The sequence below is a fragment of the Esox lucius genome, chromosome 25, assembly GCF_011004845.1.
Source record: "Esox lucius isolate fEsoLuc1 chromosome 25, fEsoLuc1.pri, whole genome shotgun sequence".
Lineage (NCBI taxonomy): Eukaryota > Metazoa > Chordata > Actinopteri > Esociformes > Esocidae > Esox > Esox lucius.
The window spans coordinates 12279823-12299382 of NC_047593.1; positions in this window are offsets into that span (position 1 = coordinate 12279823).

Consider the following 19560-nt stretch of genomic DNA (forward strand, 5'->3'; position numbering starts at 1 on the left):
ATGTTCCCTTCATATGAAGACCGTTCAGTATGGGACAAACATCTACGTAATATATATATATTTATTTTTACCCATAAAAGACATGGATCTTTCAATGCATCTTTTAATGGGCCATCATCCCACATCCCACTGCTGGCTCACCACTGGTCAGTCCTAATCAGGATGGTAGACTAGATGTTGATTGGTGTGGTGTTGGAGTACCAATAGATGGGACTCTTCCGTCTGGTCTAAACATCAAATCCTTACTCCCCGGGGAAGCGATTGGGACATCGCCCGGTGTATGGTGTCGTCTTTGTACGTACGGCATAGATTCACAGTCGTTTAGCTCCAGTTGTAGGGTCAGAGCTGAGTTGTGGCATCTAATACTAGCTGGGTGTCACGGTTAGGTGAGCAGCAGCGCCACCGTTCCGTGCACCTTCAGTTCCCATATCACACGAACACATCCCGGACTGTCACATGTTTCTAGTCTTTCACACTAGGTGGATCATTGTTGTTACTGTTATGTCTGTTCGTGTGTCGGTGAGTGTTGCTTGTATGTACTGTTTGAATATTACTTGTTAAGACGCGTTGTCGCGCACTTTATTTTCATTCGGTCTTTAGTTATCGTTTTCCGTTTCGTGTTCGGTTGGTTTTGTTGTTTATTAAACCCCACGAACGTGAGAAATGCCTGCCCCTGGTTCCTTACCCCACACTACACCGCAAGAACATCATTACACTGGGATTTCAAGCTTTTGACAAATTGCTGGCATCTGCACAGTCTGAAGTGGCCTAATCACTTTCCGAAGTAGTACCTGATGTCAATAGTAAGAAGACTACGAGTCCCTCATCCAAAACAGACAATCCCTAGCCTCAAAATCCAGCAGAAAAACAAAACATCTACAAAGGCTAATGAAAGTTTACTAAAAAGGCTATAGATCATCCCAATAACACTTTTGCCGTGGTTGCCTTGCTAGGTAAACACAGACCAGCCAGTTTGCCTAGCCACCTATGACTGGACATGATGATGACGCATCGATCGAACTGTCCAATTCACAATTGTGGACTTACCCTGTCACGACAATCCCACAGCGGATGCAGGAGAGTCCAGGAAAGGGACGTGTCCTCTGATTCCCATCTGGCCAAGCTGTTCTACTGCTTACCACGTTGCTCGGTTGACCAGGACGTTTTCGCCGGCACACTCGCGCTGGAGGTAAACAAATTCCCCAGGCCAACAATTGAGATTGAGCTTGCTATTGCCCAACCTAGCACGAGGAGTTGTTCAAGAACAGCGAAACAAGATAGCCCCATCCAATGTCTTCCCGTTCATCCTAGGCAACGCCTTCTGCGGAACCACTGGGGCACTGTCGGCATGTCGCAACTGGGATTTGAACACCTGACCCCAATGACGGATTTGTACTGCAAGGCTGGCTTTAAAGAGAAAGAACAAGATTTAAAGGGCAACTGAACTCACTGAAGCCAAACAAGAGTTCCTGGGGGGGTATGGTTTGACGTGAGTGTCTAGTGTATTGGAAACTGAAGATCTCAATCGTATACTCCTCGCGTCCTCGCTCTTTGAAAGAAAGAAATGTGGAAAGAGAAATCGAAAGATGGAAAGACAAAGAGAGACAAAGAAGAAAGAGATAATAAAACAAAGAGAAATCAAGAAAGGGTGGATGTAATATTTTTTCTGCATGGTCTATAAGTCATGGTTCTGTTACAGTTCTCTTGGCACTCTGAACGGAGGAAGCAGAGTGACCCGTTCAGCATTTAGAGGAGCATTACCTCCTGTGTGTGTTACTGTGTGCGTGCCAGAGTGTGTGCCTGTGTATTTATCTGTGTGCGTGCGTGCGTGCGTGTGCGTGCGTGTGTGCATCCTTCTGCCTGCCTTCCCTGCAGCTAAGAGAGAGATCAGGCTGGCCTAAGAAGATTCCAGCCACTCCTCTAGCGGTTACATCACTCTTACAGAACTGCGCTTACAGTCTCAATCTCCAGGTCTCCACTCATCACCTGAACTAAAAAGTGTGTGTGTGTGTGTGTCTGTGTGTGTGTGTGTGTCGGTCTGTGTGTGCATTCATGGTTGCCATGACTACAGTGTGTGTGTGCTAACACTTAGCTAAGTCAGCGTGTAAGAGTCTTCTGCTCTGTGCTGTGGGACTGACCGAACAACTCCCCCGTTAACAGGGCTATGTACACATAACCAATTATATATACATTATTTAGTAACCAGAAGTCATTAGATATTTACGGATAGCTGAGTCAACAACACGCGCGCTCGGCTAATAGATTCAACCAGCACCCACAGTTTCGTGTCAGTGTTTGACGTTTGTCCTGTGTCCTGCCGGTTGATAATGGACAGAGAGGAAGAACAAAACTACACCCAAATTAGTCGTCAACGAAAATTCACAAACACACACACATATATATATATACACTCACCTAAAGGATTATTAGGAACACCATACAAATACTGTGTTTGACCCCCTTTCGCCTTCAGAACTGCCTTACTTCTACATGGCATTGATTCAACAAGGTGCTGAAAGCATTCTTTAGAAATGTTGGCCCATATTGATAGGATAGCATCTTGCAGTTGATGGAGATTTGTGGGATACACATCCAGGGCACGAAGCTCCCGTTCCACCACATCCCAAAGATGCTCTATTGGGTTGAGATCTGGTGACTGTGGGGGCCATTACAGTGAACTCATTGTCATGTTCAAGAAACCAATTTGAAATGATTCGAGCTTTGTGACATGGTGCATTATCCTGCTGGAAGTAGCCATCAGAGGATGGGTACATGGTGGTCATAAAGGGATGGACATGGTCAGAAACAATGCTCAGGTAGGCCATGGCATTTAAACGATGCCCAATTGGCACTAAGGGGCCTAAAGTGTGCCAAGAAAACATCCCCCACACCATTACACCACCACCACCAGCCTGCACAGTGGTAACAAGGCATGATGGATCCATGTTCTCATTCTGTTTACGCCAAATTCTGACTCTACCATCTGAATGTCTCAACAGAAATCGAGACTCATCAGACCAGGCAACATTCTTCCAGTCTTCAACTGTCCAATTTTGGTGAGCTCGTGCAAATTGTAGCCTCTTTTTCCTATTTGTAGTGGAGATGAGTGGTACCCGGAGGGGTCTTCTGCTGTTGTAGCCCATCCCCCTCAAGGTTGTGCGTGTTGTGGCTTCACAAATGCTTTGCTGCATACCTTGGTTGTAACGAGTGGCTATTTCAGTCAAAGTTGCTCTTCTATCAGCTTGAATCAGTCGGCCCATTCTCCTCTGACCTCTAGCATCAACAAGGCATGTTCGCCCACAGGACTGCCGCATACTGGATGTTTTTCCCTTTTCACACCATGCTTTGTAAACCCTAGAAATGGTTGTGCGTGAAAATCCAGATTGTGAAATACTCAGACCGGCCCGTCTGGCACCAACAACCATGCCACGCTCAAAATGGCTTAAATCACCTTTCTTTCCCATTCTGACATTCAGTTTGGAGTTCAGGAGATTGTCTTGACCAGGACCACACCCATAAATGCATTGAAGCAACTGCCATGTGATTGGTTGATTAGATAATTGCATTAATGAGAAATTGAACAGGTGTTCCTAATAATCCTTTAGGTGAGTGTGTATGTATATATATATATATATATATATATATATATATGAGCATCATTAAACACATTTGTTCAAACACGCATTTCAAAGCACACTTGCACAAATGAAATCATCGACAGTTCTCACAGACACACACACACGTGCGCGCGCGCACACACACACACAAACGCAGTCAGACACATTCAGACACGTGCACGCGGAAGAGATTAAATGAGAGTATTGCCAGGGATGAATAGGCCCAGATTTGTCAGCAGCCGTCTCACAGACTGTTTAGAGAAGACATCGCAGGGCTCTAAGCAGCAACAACAGCGTGATAGGCTGCTTTCCGCGGACAGCAATTAATCATAATTAATTGTGAAGTGTGAGCTGTTAATTTAGTCTGACGACGACTGGAAGAGTGCCAGGGAAGCCTGCTTCACTTTGAGCCATTCCATTGGATGATAAGGCTGTAGAGAAACGCTGCACACTAGAGGGAGGAGAGCAAAACTAATGGGGTGTCGACTCGGCGGGTGGAGGGTCCCCGGGACTGTTCCTCTGTCTGTCACGCGCATTGATGTAGCGTGTTCCACACACACGTGTTTCTAACGGCTGCTGTACACGCGCACGATGTGTGGCCACGGCCTTAGTGTTTCCCCTTTGGGTGTTGGCCTCTCCCCAAGGCTAAAGGCCGTGCTTGAGATGTGGCCACTTTCCTCCGTCCTCCCCATTTTCTCATCTGCAGAAGGTCACCAACAGGCCATTAAAGAGCAGCCCTACCACAGCTCTGCCTTATGACTCTCACATTAACCTTCACGTCGTTTAGAGAGGCGCTTGTTCACTTTTTTCTTTTCTTTCGGTTATTACTCTTCCCCTCCCGTTCTTCCTCTGTAAGGTCTTTGTTTGTTTCCATCTCTCTCGGCCCCCAGTCTCCAGTCTCTGTCTCTAGGGACGGGCGTGGGAGAGAGATGGGGAGTGCGGGCATCAGCAGCGGAGACGTCTCCGGTCTACTAAAAGTTTTAAAAGCCATAAAGCGACCAGGACTCCCTCTTCCCCTGAGCAGATGAGAATTTAATGAAGAATCTGAGGAACTTGTTTGCTTCGCATCTTCTCTGACCCACCCCATCTCCCCCTTTTTCTCTCTCTTCATCAAGATAAACAGGGAGGGAGGAGGCAGAACAGTAGAAAGGGAGGGCGTTTTAGCTTAATAACCGCCCCGCTTAATCACGGATAAGCACAACAATAGCTTTATGCAGGTGAGATAATAAGGCATTGTTTACCCATTTGATTAGGCGGCCTCCCGCTGTGTGTGTGTGTGTGTGTGTGTGTGTGAGAGGAAGGGAGGGAGGCAGCAAACACACACACACACACACACTACGCAGGTCTTCATCAGTTTGCGTGGTGTTCTCCTGCAGTGATTTATATCCTCCCTATGTCAATGTCAACAGTAGCTGCAAAAGGTGATCCTGTCTCTCTGGTTATTAACATGGCTGTGGGTGGGTGTACCTGGGTCTCCGTCGCCCTCTGGTGGCCACTGTACGAAGCGCGCTTACCTGGGTTTTCCTGGTTGTGTAACAGCGGAGACGCAAAGCACATGTTTAGGTAAGATTTAAAATGTTGTTTTATCGAGTCAGCTTTAGGGCTCCCGGTATTAGGTGTCATTCCATTTCTGTGGTGGGGGAGGGAGTTCGTTAAATCCTGAAAGTGGGTTCTGTAACTACAGGTATCCATCTTGACTACTAGCCTGCTTTCCCACATATACAACTGAGAGCGGGTGGCAACATCTGAGAGCAAAACCTAACACCTGCAGACCCCCTGTAGTACACCAGAACTGTACTCTATTATTTTCTGCTAACATGTTTTTTTTTTGTTTTTTTTTACCCGTGGAAGACATTACTCTTTTCTGTGCCGCTGTGCGCCCGCTTTACGCTGCCCATGCGTAAGTGGCGCCGACAATGTTGTGGGGGGCCCAACGCCGGGCAGCGAAAGCGCTCCCCGCCAGCCTCCCTCGCTGTCGTTAGCGTTAATTAGCCACGGCTTCCATCTGGGCCTGACAGGCAACCCGTTGTCAAAAGGTTTTCTCCCGTTTATTTTCTTCCTCCAGGTTTTGTATCCTCCCTTTAGCTATGGAGGCGGAATTCATCTCTCTCTCTCGCTCCGACCTGTCTCGTCTTTGTTGTTTCAACACCGTTCTGGCGTGGGGGGGTTTAATATATGCCGGCTTCTGTCCCCTTTATGTGCGGAGGTGTTTGTCCTCTGTCTGTGTGTTTGTATTGGAAATTATTTTTGAAAAGAGCTGGCTGGTATTTAATAGTCACCAGCCCCGGTCCCTTTTTCATTCATTCGACGGAATTCAGCTCACGGAAGAGTGAACCTGTCCAATTGGAACGCCAGAGAGTTAGTTCTGCCCTGTAATTTTCCTGTCATTTGTAAAGGACAGCCAAATTTGTTTTTGTCTCCCCTGGTAACAACGACATTTCAGACTTTGCTGGGCCACACGCATAGAAGCTCAGATGACTCTGTGTTCACACACACACACACACACACACACACACACACACACTTACACACACACCTACTGATGTGCACACACTCACAAAGCCTTCTGTCGGTTGAGAGAACTTCAAAGCTCAGAAGTACCTTCAACCTCCTACTGGCCCAGGTAGTTTGACAGCAAATCATTAATCAAATGATTAATTAAGTGATATAATGTATTTCCCCTTGAAATTATACTCTAACTTCATAGTCTACGTTGTTCTCAAACAGTGTTCTAGTATTAATTAAGCGGTTTGGTCTCCGATACAGTTTGACTCAGTCTTGACTCGGTCAATGAGGACTGATCATTTCTTCCCGAGACAGGCAGAGAAAAAAAAAAAAACTCATAATTTTCAGCCACCGCTCAGTTAACGCATTAAAACTGCTTGGCAAGGCCAACCCACACTCCTTTCACGACACATTTATACAGGAGCCTATAACTCTTCCCACTACCACCGTAATATAATTGTCCTCTGCTTTTGTAGGTCCTTAGAATATCGGATGTGTTTCCTTATCACAAGACAAGGAGGATAACCATCAATGCGTCAGTTCCCCCGCACATTTCTGAAACGAAGAACGTTGTGCGTCATGTCACGGAACGGCAAGTCCTGACTTTGGGTCGTTGTCAGTGATGATGCTCCCCTTGTTGGGCGGCTGGGGGTCATTGTAAGGGAGCTGCTCACTCCCTAAGGGGGAGATCTGGGATGATTATGCCACACTTCCCCTTTGTGTCTGTTATTGAGACCTGTTTTGTTCACTGGTGCTTTTCAGGGCAGTTCTCTATTCCTCCGCGTGGACTGTCTCTGTAGTCCAAGATGACAAATCCACATGTTCAGTGTAATGTAATAAGAACACAAATGTCCTGGCAATGCGTAGCTGTTATGGCAATATGTCGCAATTCTGATTTGGACTCATGCTGTATTGTTCTGGGCCTGTATTCAGTCAGGCTTAAGGGGACATCCTATTTGCTACATGGTGGACTGTGTTTGATCTGGGTGTTATCAACACAGTGCTTTACATTCAACCAGAGGCAGTGGACCAAGGAGAGAAAGGAGTTCGCTATGCAAGAAATCGTGTGTCATTACCGTTTGTTTTCCTACAGACCTCTGTACACTATGCCATCACGGAAAGCCCAATAATACAATGATAATGGGACAATAGACTGCACTTGGTGGAAGAACACAACCCGTACTAGTGAACTAGGGCAACTACATAAACTCTTCATAACACATTCATAAGACATGCACAATGAATAAGTAGGTGCTAGTCAGTAGTTGGACTCTTAACTCTGTCCAGGACAGGAACAGGAGGAGAACCAGACAGATCCTTTATGTGGCCATCTAAACCGATTCGACGTGACCTTGCCTTTGCACATAATGAAACTACGCTCACTTTGTCAATTAAAGGGACATCTCTGTCCCCTCATCCCTTTCCTCACCTCAGCTCCCTTCTCTCGTCGAATTGATCGGCCTCTCTGTTCACTTGCCAGTGTAAACAGTGACAGCCAAAGTAATTGTTTTGGAGACCTCATCCTATGTCCCTTACTGTCACTGAGCTGCGGCGTACCTCTGGGATGGGGCTTGACATTACTCTGCGTGTGTGTGTGTGTGTGTGTGTGTGTGTTTGTGTGTTGTGTCCCGGCAAGTGTGCATCTTAAGCCAAGATATAACATTGCCCCCTGTTTGTGGCCCTATCTGGGCTGTAGGACGTTAGCGCTACCTAGCCGAGCCGGCGCCAGAGGGGAAAGAACCAAGATGGACGCCCAGTAATCCCCTTCATTAAATGCTCGGGTGGAAACAGATGAGTTTGGCTCCCCGGGGGGTAATCTAACAATACCACAGAATTATTAAACACCTAGTGGATGTGGTGGCAGGCAGGGAGGAGCGGAAGGGAGTGCAAGGAAGGGAGGGAGACTGAGAGCGAGAGAGAAAAGACACGGAGGGAGGCAGAAAGAGAGAGGGAGGGAGGGAGGGAGAGAGTTTTACGTTGTCTCCATTGCAGAACGGCTGCACATCAGCCAGATGAAAGGAGGGAAACTGCTGAACTGAAGAGACGGTAAGGGAGACGAGAAAGAGAAAGGGAGAGAAGGTGAGAGAGAGAAAAGGAGAGACTGGAGAGAGAGCGGGCGAGAGAGCGGGTGAGAGAGCCTACGTATGCAGACCTCTGTTGTCTCGGAATGAAATCTAACATGAAACTAATACAAACCTGTCATGTCATTCTCCAGACAGGCCGGGTCCCTACTGGAGCTCAGTTCCCTGCATGTACATTCCCTGTAGTGCACTGCTTTTGATCGGGGCCCATGGGGTAGTGCACTACTTTTGATCGGGGCCCATTGAGTAGTGCACTACTTTTGATCGGGGCCCATGGAGAAGTGCACTACGTCTGGGAATAGGTTGCCATTCGGCACCGAGCCGTATCATCCAAGACACCCTGACAAAGCTGTTATGTCAGTTTTCAGGGATCCTCAGAATACCCGCGGACCCCCTGGTGAGAGAGCCCCAGCCGCGCAACGGAAACCCTGACTGAGCAACTGAGAGCTCCTCATCTGTAGTGTGCGCGCGCTTCCCTGACGCGCGCCTACAATGCCTGCACACAAACGCACGGAACATCGTTGCAGCTTGGCCTACGCTAAAGCTACTTGGTCACACTCGCGCGCGGTGGCTCCGAATCAAAGTGCTGCGTTGGGAGCATTGGCGTTGTTAATAGACGAGACTACAATGTGTTTCTCAGCCCGCTGTCGACTCCGGACCCTGCTTGGGAGCCAGTAAGAGCACTGACCAGCCAGTCTGTAGTTTGCAGAATAAGCAGGTGTGTGTGTGTGTGTGTGTTTGTGTGTGTTCTAAACACATCAGCATTGGCGAGACCTAACCTCCAATGTGTTGGCTCCTAAACGAGGACTAATTCACTACATTCACTTTAAAGGAGCAATCTGGCTTCTGGGAATGTGTTTAATGCAGTCGCCTCCATTCCGGCTGGCATTGTTCAGGAACACAAATAGCGGACTGTGGCTTTAATGGTCGGAGGGAAGTCAATGAAATTATCTAGAAAATGCAGGTTCCTATTGGCTGTGAGGGTGAATCAGAGCCACTGAGAGGCTGAAGGGGAGCCCCTACTGCACTGCATCAGGAAATTGAAGCAAGCTTGGATTCAATTGATGCAATTAGTGCTGGAAGGAGCCATTGTGGCTTAATTAAATTTTACCTACACAAATCACTGGGCCTGTAGAGTCTATGAGAACCAATATGCAATTAGAGACCTAATGTCATTACACTGGAGAGGACTCTTTATGGTCCGTGTTCCCCCATCCGTTCAGACAGATAGAGAAACGGACAACAGGGGGGAGGAGAAGAGGAGAGGAGGGGGGGGGGGTATGGGGGGGTGGCACACTGAGTATCCAGAGATATTAGGGTGGCAGAGCGGGGACGGTGCTGGTTGCCCACTGGATGGCAGAACAGATGCGGCTGGTAGTGGTGTTGGAGGGGCTACCAGAAGGCGCTCTTCTTAAGATGAAATCCCAGTGTCCCTGAGCAGGGAAGGGGAGATTTCCCTGCTTGGGATGACACATTTCAGATGGGACATTGAACAACCGTCCCGACCGGGTGGTCCGGTAATGTCCTTAACGAAGAGGGGTAGTGACCCTGGTGCCATGTCTACATTTCCCGTCAGGGCATCAACATCTGTTTGCCTCCAACTTCCAAACGGCTCCTTCATCAAAGCAAAACATCGTAAGTTTGACTAGTATATATAATTGAAAAGCACTAAAGGTATGCAATACGTAGGTTGTCCTGGGTAAAACTTTCAGCAAAATTACAAAAATCTAAAATTACAAAAATACTAAATAACTAAAATGTGTTTCTGTAGGAGTGTGTGTGTGTGAGTTTGTGTGTGTGTGTGTGTGCCACGTGTGTGTATGTGCGCGCCACATGCACGTGCGTACATGTGCCTGTGTGTTACACTCAGCAAACAGCACATGGAAGCCATGTCAAAGTAATCCTCTCAGAGACTAAAATACCCCAAAAGGGAACATAACCGATAGAGCTATACAGAGACACTGACAATTTTCTTGCCCAAAGATGAAAACAAATACAAAGCTTTTGAAACCAAAAAGAAAAGGAAGAAAAGCCACTTCCTCTATTACACACTGTGCCGTACTTCCTGAAGAAATGTCCTCACAGCCATAGGGAAAGTCAATGGATCGACCGGCCAGGACGACAGCATTGCAATGTCTTCCACTGTTTAATTACTCCTCGTTCATTTGTTAATAGTTATGACTCATTGAGTTTGATTATGGTCCCCCGTTATAAAACCGGGGAGGGGACTGTAAGTACATCACACACCGTATCTCAAACACCAGAAGACAGGAAACGTGGCTGAATGTAGAGGGGTATGGAGACATGGAGACAGGAAAAGAGGTTGAATATAGAGGGGTATGGAGACATGGAGACAGGAAAAGAGGTTGAATATAGAGGGGTATGGAGACATGGAGACAGGAAAAGAGGTTGAATATAGAGGGTAATTGAGACATGAACAGAGGAATGGGGGTTAAAAGTGAGATAAAGAGATACAGATAGAGAGGGTGTAAAACAGACTGAAAGGGGAGTAAAAGCAAAATTGGACGGTGGAACAGCAACATATAGAGGGTGAGCAATAAGGGGTGAGTGATGAAGGGAGAGAGGGCGAGAGTGAATGGGGGCGAAGGAGTCGGGGGGAGAAAATTGGGGGAGAGGGAGAGAGAGGGGGAGAGTAGAGGAGAAAGAACAGCTTCAATTCCATAACGATAATGATGTTTTCTCATATCTCTCTGTTTATCCAATTTAATTCTCATTCCCAATGTTTCATACTTATTTTCTGTGTGAGCTTTCTTTGTCCATACGGGAACAATGATATTAGAAGAAATAAATCTTCCTAACAAAGATACTAAGGAGAGACATTTGTAACTAAATTGCTTCTTCCGTGAGAATAAACGTTCACGATTGTCAGCTTTGCACCTTTAACAGAACTTCAGGTAGTGAGATTAGGCTAGAATATTACACAAAATCCATTCATCATATTAAACAGTTGTAGAAATAAAGCAGTAGGCGTGTGAATTTAATCAAACATTCTTTAATAAAGTATTAGTTTCATTGCCACATAGAGTAAAGAAATGTATGCATCTTTGTGACGTTTTGAAAACAATTTTAGAAGTAACCTCTGTTGTATTGATTGTTGGTTGAGCCAGGGTAACTTAATGACATCTGTTTGTTAGCTTTTGTTGGTTGTGTGCAAGGAACTCTGTCGAACAGGAGATTACACTGCAGTCTTTTTTTGTCACGGCATTTGTCCTTTCTCTACCCTCCCCTTTGGCCACCTCTCTCTCTCTCTCTCTCTTTTTCCCTCTCTCTCTCTCTTTCCCTCTCTGCCTGTGTCTTTCTGTCTGGGTCTCTCTCACTCTCTCATGCAGTTACCATTAACTTCAACAGCTGATAGATGCTCAGATAGAAAGCAGCTGTGGGAAACAGTTTGACACAGCTCACTGATTTTGGTAATGTAGGTAAGTGGAGTCTGGTGTGTGTGTGTGTGTGTTTCTGTGCATTAGTGTGTCCATTTCATGTGTGTGCACCACAATTAAATGGTTTTATTGAGGTTTCTCTGTTGCATAAAAGACAAAACAATAATTTGAGTTTCCACTCAGTATATCCCTGTATGGGGAATGCCCATTTTACCTGTGAAATACCTCAACATAATTTTTTTGCCCAATATAGTTTTTAGCCCTGCTTCCAAATTATACAATTGTGGTTCAACCCTAACAACATAGATCCTTTGCTCTTTAAATGAAAAGGTTCTTACCTTGGAACTGTATTTTATAAAGCCCTTTCTACATTTTGACAACAAAGCAGTTGTCAGAAAGTGATTTTACAGAAACCAAGCCTGAAACCCCACAATGCACTGTGGCTGGGAAAAACTCCATAGTAGGTACAAAACTTAGGAAGAAACCTAGAGAGGAACCATACTCTGAGGGCTGACCAGTCCTCTTCTGGCAGTGCCGGGTGAATATTGTAGGAGTACATGACCAAATAATTAGACAACCAAGATTGCTTGGGGATCACTTAAAGGGCAGGCCAGACGGTCTTCTGGCAAAAACCGAAAGATTTGAGAAATATATTGAATCTGAATATAAACAACTGTTTGTCCCTGTTTCCTTTTGGATCATATTTCAGCTATAGGCTACATAGCCTAATTCTTTGGTCAGTGGAAGTTCACATAAAGCCACCCCCGGCTAGCAGTAACCTATCGGGCCACCTGCGGCACTCTGTCAATAGCCTGCAGCTCTCAGGCCTCCACTGGCCGACCATCTGCAAACCAGATCATTTTTTATATCCACTCGTGGTTTTCAAATGTGTTGTCACAGTGTTCTACACTAACCAACTAGCACGTGTTTAGCATTTGGCCATTGGCTTGAAGCTATTGTTAGAAACAGTATATCACTGTTGTCATTCCTAGACACTGCTGAAATGACTTCCTGGCTGTAACTAATTAGCAAGGCAACCTCAGCAACAGTGTTGTACGAGGGATCGTTAGAATAGTCTCTTAGTAACTTCCATATGCCTATGGTTACTTGTGGCCGGGCCTGAAAACTCGCTCTTAAATCTAAACAAGTTGTATGAATCAGAATCCAGTTAGTTAGCTATTGTTTTAGCAATCGACCTAATTATATTTTCTGTCAAGCTGCCATTACATAGTTTATTCTTTCCTTCTGTACAGCAGGCTACACTATGCAGTGTTAATTGCAATCAATATTAACTTGTGGATGTCTATGTCATTATGTTCTGAGCTAAACCCATGCTTGCCCTAGCCAGCATTATCACGTCTTGCTCTGCATGTTAACAGAGCGAGAGATTACTGGCTGTATATTTAATTTATTTATTTGGGCAATAATGAATTGCTTGAAGGGAGCATATTAATTGTCTGTTGATGTAAAAATTCTGTCACCATTTGGCAACGTCCCTGCTGCAGCCGGGGGGCCACCACTGATCTGAACTGCAACTGGAACGACTGAACAAGTGTACAGTCAATACACGAGGACCGCTAATCCGCACGTGTAGCTCTGTGAAACTTTCGGTGTGACAAGTGGTTGACCAAATGAGACAGCAAAACATTTCTACTGTGTGTAGGTACCAAAGATAGACCTGCGTCAAAACAGAATAGAAAAAGGATTTGACTAGAAAGGTCAGTGATGCAAGGTTGGACATGGACATCGTGTAGAGCACAAGGTAGGCCTATGAATACATTCCCTTTACATTTTCTGCCTAATGCAACTTTACAGTGAAACTCACAAACTTTTCCCCCATAAATGTAAACAGTAACCTAGTCAGTGCTTGAGCGGTTGGAACTGTGATGACCAGTGCCAGCTCTAGCTTTTTGGGGGCTCTAAGCTAAATCTGATGCTGGGCCCCCTCTCCTCTAGCGGCCAGGGGCTCACTAGCGGTCTGGGGCCCCCCAGAGGCCGGGGACCCTAAGCGACTTATGTCACTTGTGCCTAGAACTGACTCTCATTTGAGGGCAATGTTGTGTATATACTGCTAGCCAACTAGCCACCTCAAATCACAGGACCCAGCAGAACGTATTATTTAGCATTCCACTGGTTTTTCTATCCAGGGAAGCTACAGTACATCATCAATATATTTGTGTCTTTTTGTGGATATGAACTCTAGGCTAGGTACGCCTATTGGAAATATTGTAGGCCCAGTTGTCTGGCATTGCTTAATTGATTTTGAAGTGTGGGTTGGATTGGGTTGGATTTTCTCCACAGAAGTGTGAAAGTTATGATTTGTCATGTTTAAAGCAAGCCTGCGTTTATTTCCAGCAACACAGCTGTAAATGTTGTCATCTCACTGTAGTAGACCGATGGCTACTTTGGCTATTTTGACCTCCGTTGGTTTTATTATTTATTGTTAATTTACATAGTGGCCTGCTTTTAATGCGTCATTTGGTGAATTCTCTGTTTCACGGCCCATAATGTAATTACAACTGTCATTCTGCATTTTTGTTTGCATGAATAATTAGTCAAATTTCAGCATTTAATTAGCATCATTTTTGTAGGGCAGCCGTGAGTACGGTTGTTTATAATAGGTGAATTATTTATTTGGTGTGTCGGGAAAGGGGGGGGGTGGGTGGCTGGAGGTGTGCGCTTCCAACCTGCGGGATGACTTAGAGAAATGTTAGTGCTTTACCTCACATCTGTGAGGTGTTATTGCTGCCCACGTCACAGCTTCCAGCCGGCCCTACAATGTGTTGTTGGCTGGGGCAGGAGTGAATGAACTGGCAGTCTCCTAGGGGCCCTCTGGTTCATCCAGAAGCTAAGGGCCCTTTTACACGATGAGAGAAAGAGAGAGAGAGTTAAGCAACACAGAAATGTGTCCATATTATTATTTTTTTTTATTCACATTAGCATGTACCGCCAGCCAAGCCAAGAATGGACTGAGGACTGTGTGAAACTGAAACTTGACCAGCCCCTTGTCAGTTTCCACTCTCCTAACTACTTCCAGTGACTAAGGCTTTTGGCCTTTCTTCTCTAATCCTTCCTCTCTCATTTCTCAGTCAACAAATCTTTAGTGGTAGCGCAAGGAGACCCCAAGGCAAGATAAATGTTGAGCCAAGGTTATCCTATCCAGTTTTATTCTAGCTGTGAAGACAACGGGGCGCCTCTCGACATGCCTCCAAGAAGTGATGGCAAAGACTAAAACTCTAACAGCCTTTCATCATCAGATGAGCTAAAGCGCCAATATCCAGGAGTGTATCCATTTATCTAGAATTGACCTCAAAATGGACACAGAGGTGGTATTTATTGGATGTGGCTACACACCCACACACACACACACACACACACATACACATACACACACGCAACCAGTATCCAGGTACATTACAGGGAACTTAGTTACAGAAGCCAAGTCGTTTATCTTAAAGTGGCCAAGGTCTTCAACAGACCTCATTTCTAGCTTAGCTCAATGTACAGAGACATTGCCTTAGTGTCTGTGAGGGTTACACACATACATATACACACAACATGAGGGTTAAAAAATCATTTTCAGGGTTGTCCTGGTATGGTATGGTATGGTATGGAAGATTTTTAAATTCCTATTGATTCCTTTCAGTTTAAAAAAGAACATTTCGACAGGGATTTTTGGAAGACCTAGAAAGGCTGTGGTTGATTCCAGAGAAAAAAAATTAAACAGAAATAACATACACTGTTCTGTCTTGGATTGATGTTCAGAATGCAAAGAGGATGAAACAGGTTGGCTCTGTTCCTTCAAATCTGTGCCTGCTTTTGTACATGGGAGCAAATGCTGGTGAGGGACAGAAAGAAATTCACAAAAGACAGAAAGATTCACCACACAGAAAGAGGTTCACATCAAAGGAAGAGACTGGAGGAGAGAGAGGAGACAGAGAAGAGCAGGGAGGAGAGATCTCTTCTACTGTAGGAGGCCTAATACCAGTTTTTACATTAAAACTGGTTCTGTGAAGAATATGCTTTGAACCATTCTGTTAAATTCCACAAGGAAGACCATCTACCCCAACTTATAAGCACTGTTCACCTGTTTTCACACAAATCTCGGTTCCAGCCACACTTGTTTTTGCAAACCTCTACACACAACTCTCTTTGTAAAGCATATTTGTCACCATGTGCTCATGAACCAAAAACCACACTCTAAATTCTAACCCTCTCAAGACACAGTGGTCGAAGCACAAAGACTAAGAAGCATAATTAGTCTCTAAGCAATGAGGAAGTTGTTGTGAAAAAAAAGGGCCGACAAGTGAGCTCACCTGCATTTTGGAACAATGGCTGACAACATCAGAGAGAGAGGTACAGGAAAGAAGAAGAACAATGATCTCTAATGAGATTCATAACACTGGATTTGACTGTGTTCTTTTACCTGGTATGACAATGAGAGAAGCTGGGTTGAGAGTACAGCATAACTGGGGTTCTTTCACTGTTGCATCGATTATCCTGACTTGAGAATCCTTTGTTGACCACCCAGTTTTCTGTACTTTTTTTCTGTACCTGTACCCATTAGCACATTTTCTTTTTGTAGAACTGAGAGAGACCAGTTGATGGAGGTAGACCATGTATGATTTCAAGATTCAAGAGCTAGCCACAGTGAAATTGGTTGTTGAAAACAACCTTATACGTTTAAAGAAATCCTGTTAAGGAGAATATTTTAGGACAATGCTATTGTCTTGAAATGTTCCTCTTGACAGGATTTTTTTAAACGTTTAAGTTACAGAGACAGTCACAAAATATAGTCTGAGACGTAGGAGAAAATCTCTGGTCCAGGTCAGGTACAAAGTAAAAGGCAGATCTTCTTTTTAATGATTATAAAATGTATTCCAGTCTAAAAACACTTTCACTTTTGTTCTTGGGCTAAATTTCAAGTGTTGGTGAATTATATTCCAAAACCTCCCACAAAATAAACAACTATGGTATTTGTGTATTTTCTGTACATTCCAGCATGTTCTCAAGACATAATTTAAAGTCTATGACATCATGTAAAGTGCAGCATTCACACATTTTGAGTATAATATTTCATTTTGTGTAAGAAATCTGGGGTTTGCTCAACATGGTGTGAGAATCGAGAAGTGTGTTTATGGTTTTGGGAAAATGTAGCACACTCAGGAAATGCAGAAAATATGTTAGCGGAAAAAAACTGTGAGAGCTGCTTGTTAGTTAAACCCTGGGTTTACATGACTATAGGCTAAAGAGAAGGGGCCATAACCTCCATGAAAGATATTAACACACGCGCACGCACGCACGCACACGTACGCACGCGCTCACTCCAAATGATGTGGCATCAGTTTCCCTCCATCTTCTCATGTGTCTAATGATGACAAACCCACTCTGGGAGACATCCTACAGTACCCCTTCTGCCCACGCCCAGGACAAGGCAACGAGCTCTGGGAGAAAATCCTTTCCAAGTCCATTAGGAGGAGAGACGTCAGGCCCGAGCCATTGATTGAGGAGCCTTGACCTGCAGTGCACACACAAATAAAACACAATCACAATCGCACACGTGCACATTATTGATAATGTGATTGATTATTTCGGCCTGAATATCGCCTTGGGCTGTGTGTCAGAGGACAGTTACTTTAACCCTCCTAGTTCCCACAGTATCACTCACACTTCACTTGACAGTGGGAAAAGCTGCATTACAAACCCTTCTAATGGGCTCCGTTCAGACTAGGGAGGCTCCTGGTCAGTTCACCTGATCAATTGCTGCTGCAAGGTAATAGCACTGAAAGGAAATAGACCCTCCTGTACGTCACACTCTGTTCCATCTAATGGAGGAAATGGCGATAGAAGTTGAAGTGGATTCAAGGAAACCTGAGAGAGACTCTGAGGTGAATTTGTTTTACCGCTTTCCTGTTACCAGGTTTTACACAGAGAATACACCACTGTTTAAAAGTTAGAAAGCTTGGGGTCACTTTAAAGTTCAGGGTCATTTAATAATGTCCTTGTTTTCCCGAAGAAAAGCAATTTTTGTTCATTAAAATAACATCAGATTGATCAGAAATGGTGTAGTAGTAATGTTCTAAATGATTATTCTAAAGGAATACAGAGGCCCATTATCAGCAACCAGCAGTCCAGTGTTCCAATGGCACGTTGTGTTTGCTAATCCAAGTTTATCAACATAAAAGGCTAAATGATCATTACAAAACCCTTTTGCAATTATGTTACCACAGCTGAAAACTGTTGTGCTGATTAAAAAAGCAATAAAACTGTCCTTTAGACTAGTTCAGTATCTTCAGCACCAGCGTTTGTAGGTTTGATTACAAAGAACTTCTGAAACCTGTTGGTCACTTCTTTTTCCGTGCAAGAAATTGCCAAGAAACTGAAGATGTCGTGCAATGTTGTGTACTACTCCCTTCACAGAATACCGCAAACTGGCTCTAATCAGAATAGAAAGAGGAGTGGGAGGCCCCTGTGCACAACTTAGCAAAAGGACAAATACATTAGTGTCTCCTTTTAGAAACAGACCCCTCACAGGTCTTCAACTGGCAGCTTCATTAAAACGTACTAGCAAAACACCAGTCTCAGTGTCAACAGTGAAGAGGTGACTCCAGGAGGCTGGCATTATAGGCAGAGTTGCAAAGAAAAAGCAACATCTCAGACTGGCCAATGAAAAAAAAGATTAAGATGGGCAAAAGGACATTGGACAAAGGAAGATTGTGAAAAAGTTCAAATCACAAAGAAGAACATTCGTGAGATGCAAACCAAATTGAAAGATATTGGAGGAGTGCTTGATGCCATCGGTCAAGCAAGATAGAGGCAATGTGATGGTATGGGGGTGCTTTGGGGATGGTAAAGTAGGAGATTTGTACAGGGTAAAAGGCACCTTGAAGAATGAATTATTGTGCCATTATTGTGGCATTATTGTGTGTATTATGGGTTGATGGGGCATCCGAGCCCTCCAATGAAATACATGTTTGTTTCATATATTTTTTACGTTTGATTAAATTGCCTTCTCTTTGGGATGCAATTAATCTTTTTTATGGGAAAATCAAATTGAGTTTAGATGCTCCTGCATTGATTTTAAGCATTCACAATGTTTTACCTTCAATCATCTTTTGATTTTGTTGTGCGTCACTATATATATATATATATATATATATATATATATATATATATATATATATATATATATATACTCACCAAAAGGATTATTAGGAACACCATACTAATACTGTGTTTGACCCCCTTTCGCCTTCAGAACTGCCTTCATTCTACGTGGCATTGATTCAACAAGGTGCTGAAAGCATTCTTTAGAAATGTTGGCCCATATTGATAGGATAACATCTTGCAGTTGATGGAGATTTGTGGGATGCACATCCAGGGCACGAAGCTTCCATTCCACCACATCCCAAAGATGCTCTATTGGGTTGAGATCTGGTGACTGTGGGGGCCATTTCAGTACAGTGAACTCATTGTCATGTTCAAGAAACCAATTTGAAATGATTCAATCTTTGTGACATGGTGCATTATCTTGCTGGAAGTAGCCATCAGAGGACGGGTACATGGTGGTCATAAAGGGATGGACATGGTCAGAAACAATGCTCAGGTAGGCCGTGGCATTTAAACGATGCCCAATTGGCACTAAGGGGCCTAAAGTGTGCCAAGAAAACATCACCCACACCATTACACCACCACCACCAGCCTGCACAGTGGTAACAAGTCATGACGGATCCATGTTCTCATTCTGTTTACATCAAATTCTGACTCTACCATCTGAATGTCTCAACAGAAATCGAGACTCATCAGACCAGGCAACATTCTTCCAGTCTTCAACTGTCCAATTTTGGTGAGCTTGTGCAAATTGTAGTGGAGATGAGTGGTACCTGGTGGGGTCTTCTGCTGTTGTAGTCCATCCACCTCAAGGTTGTGCGTGTTGTGGCTTCACAAATGCTTTGCTGC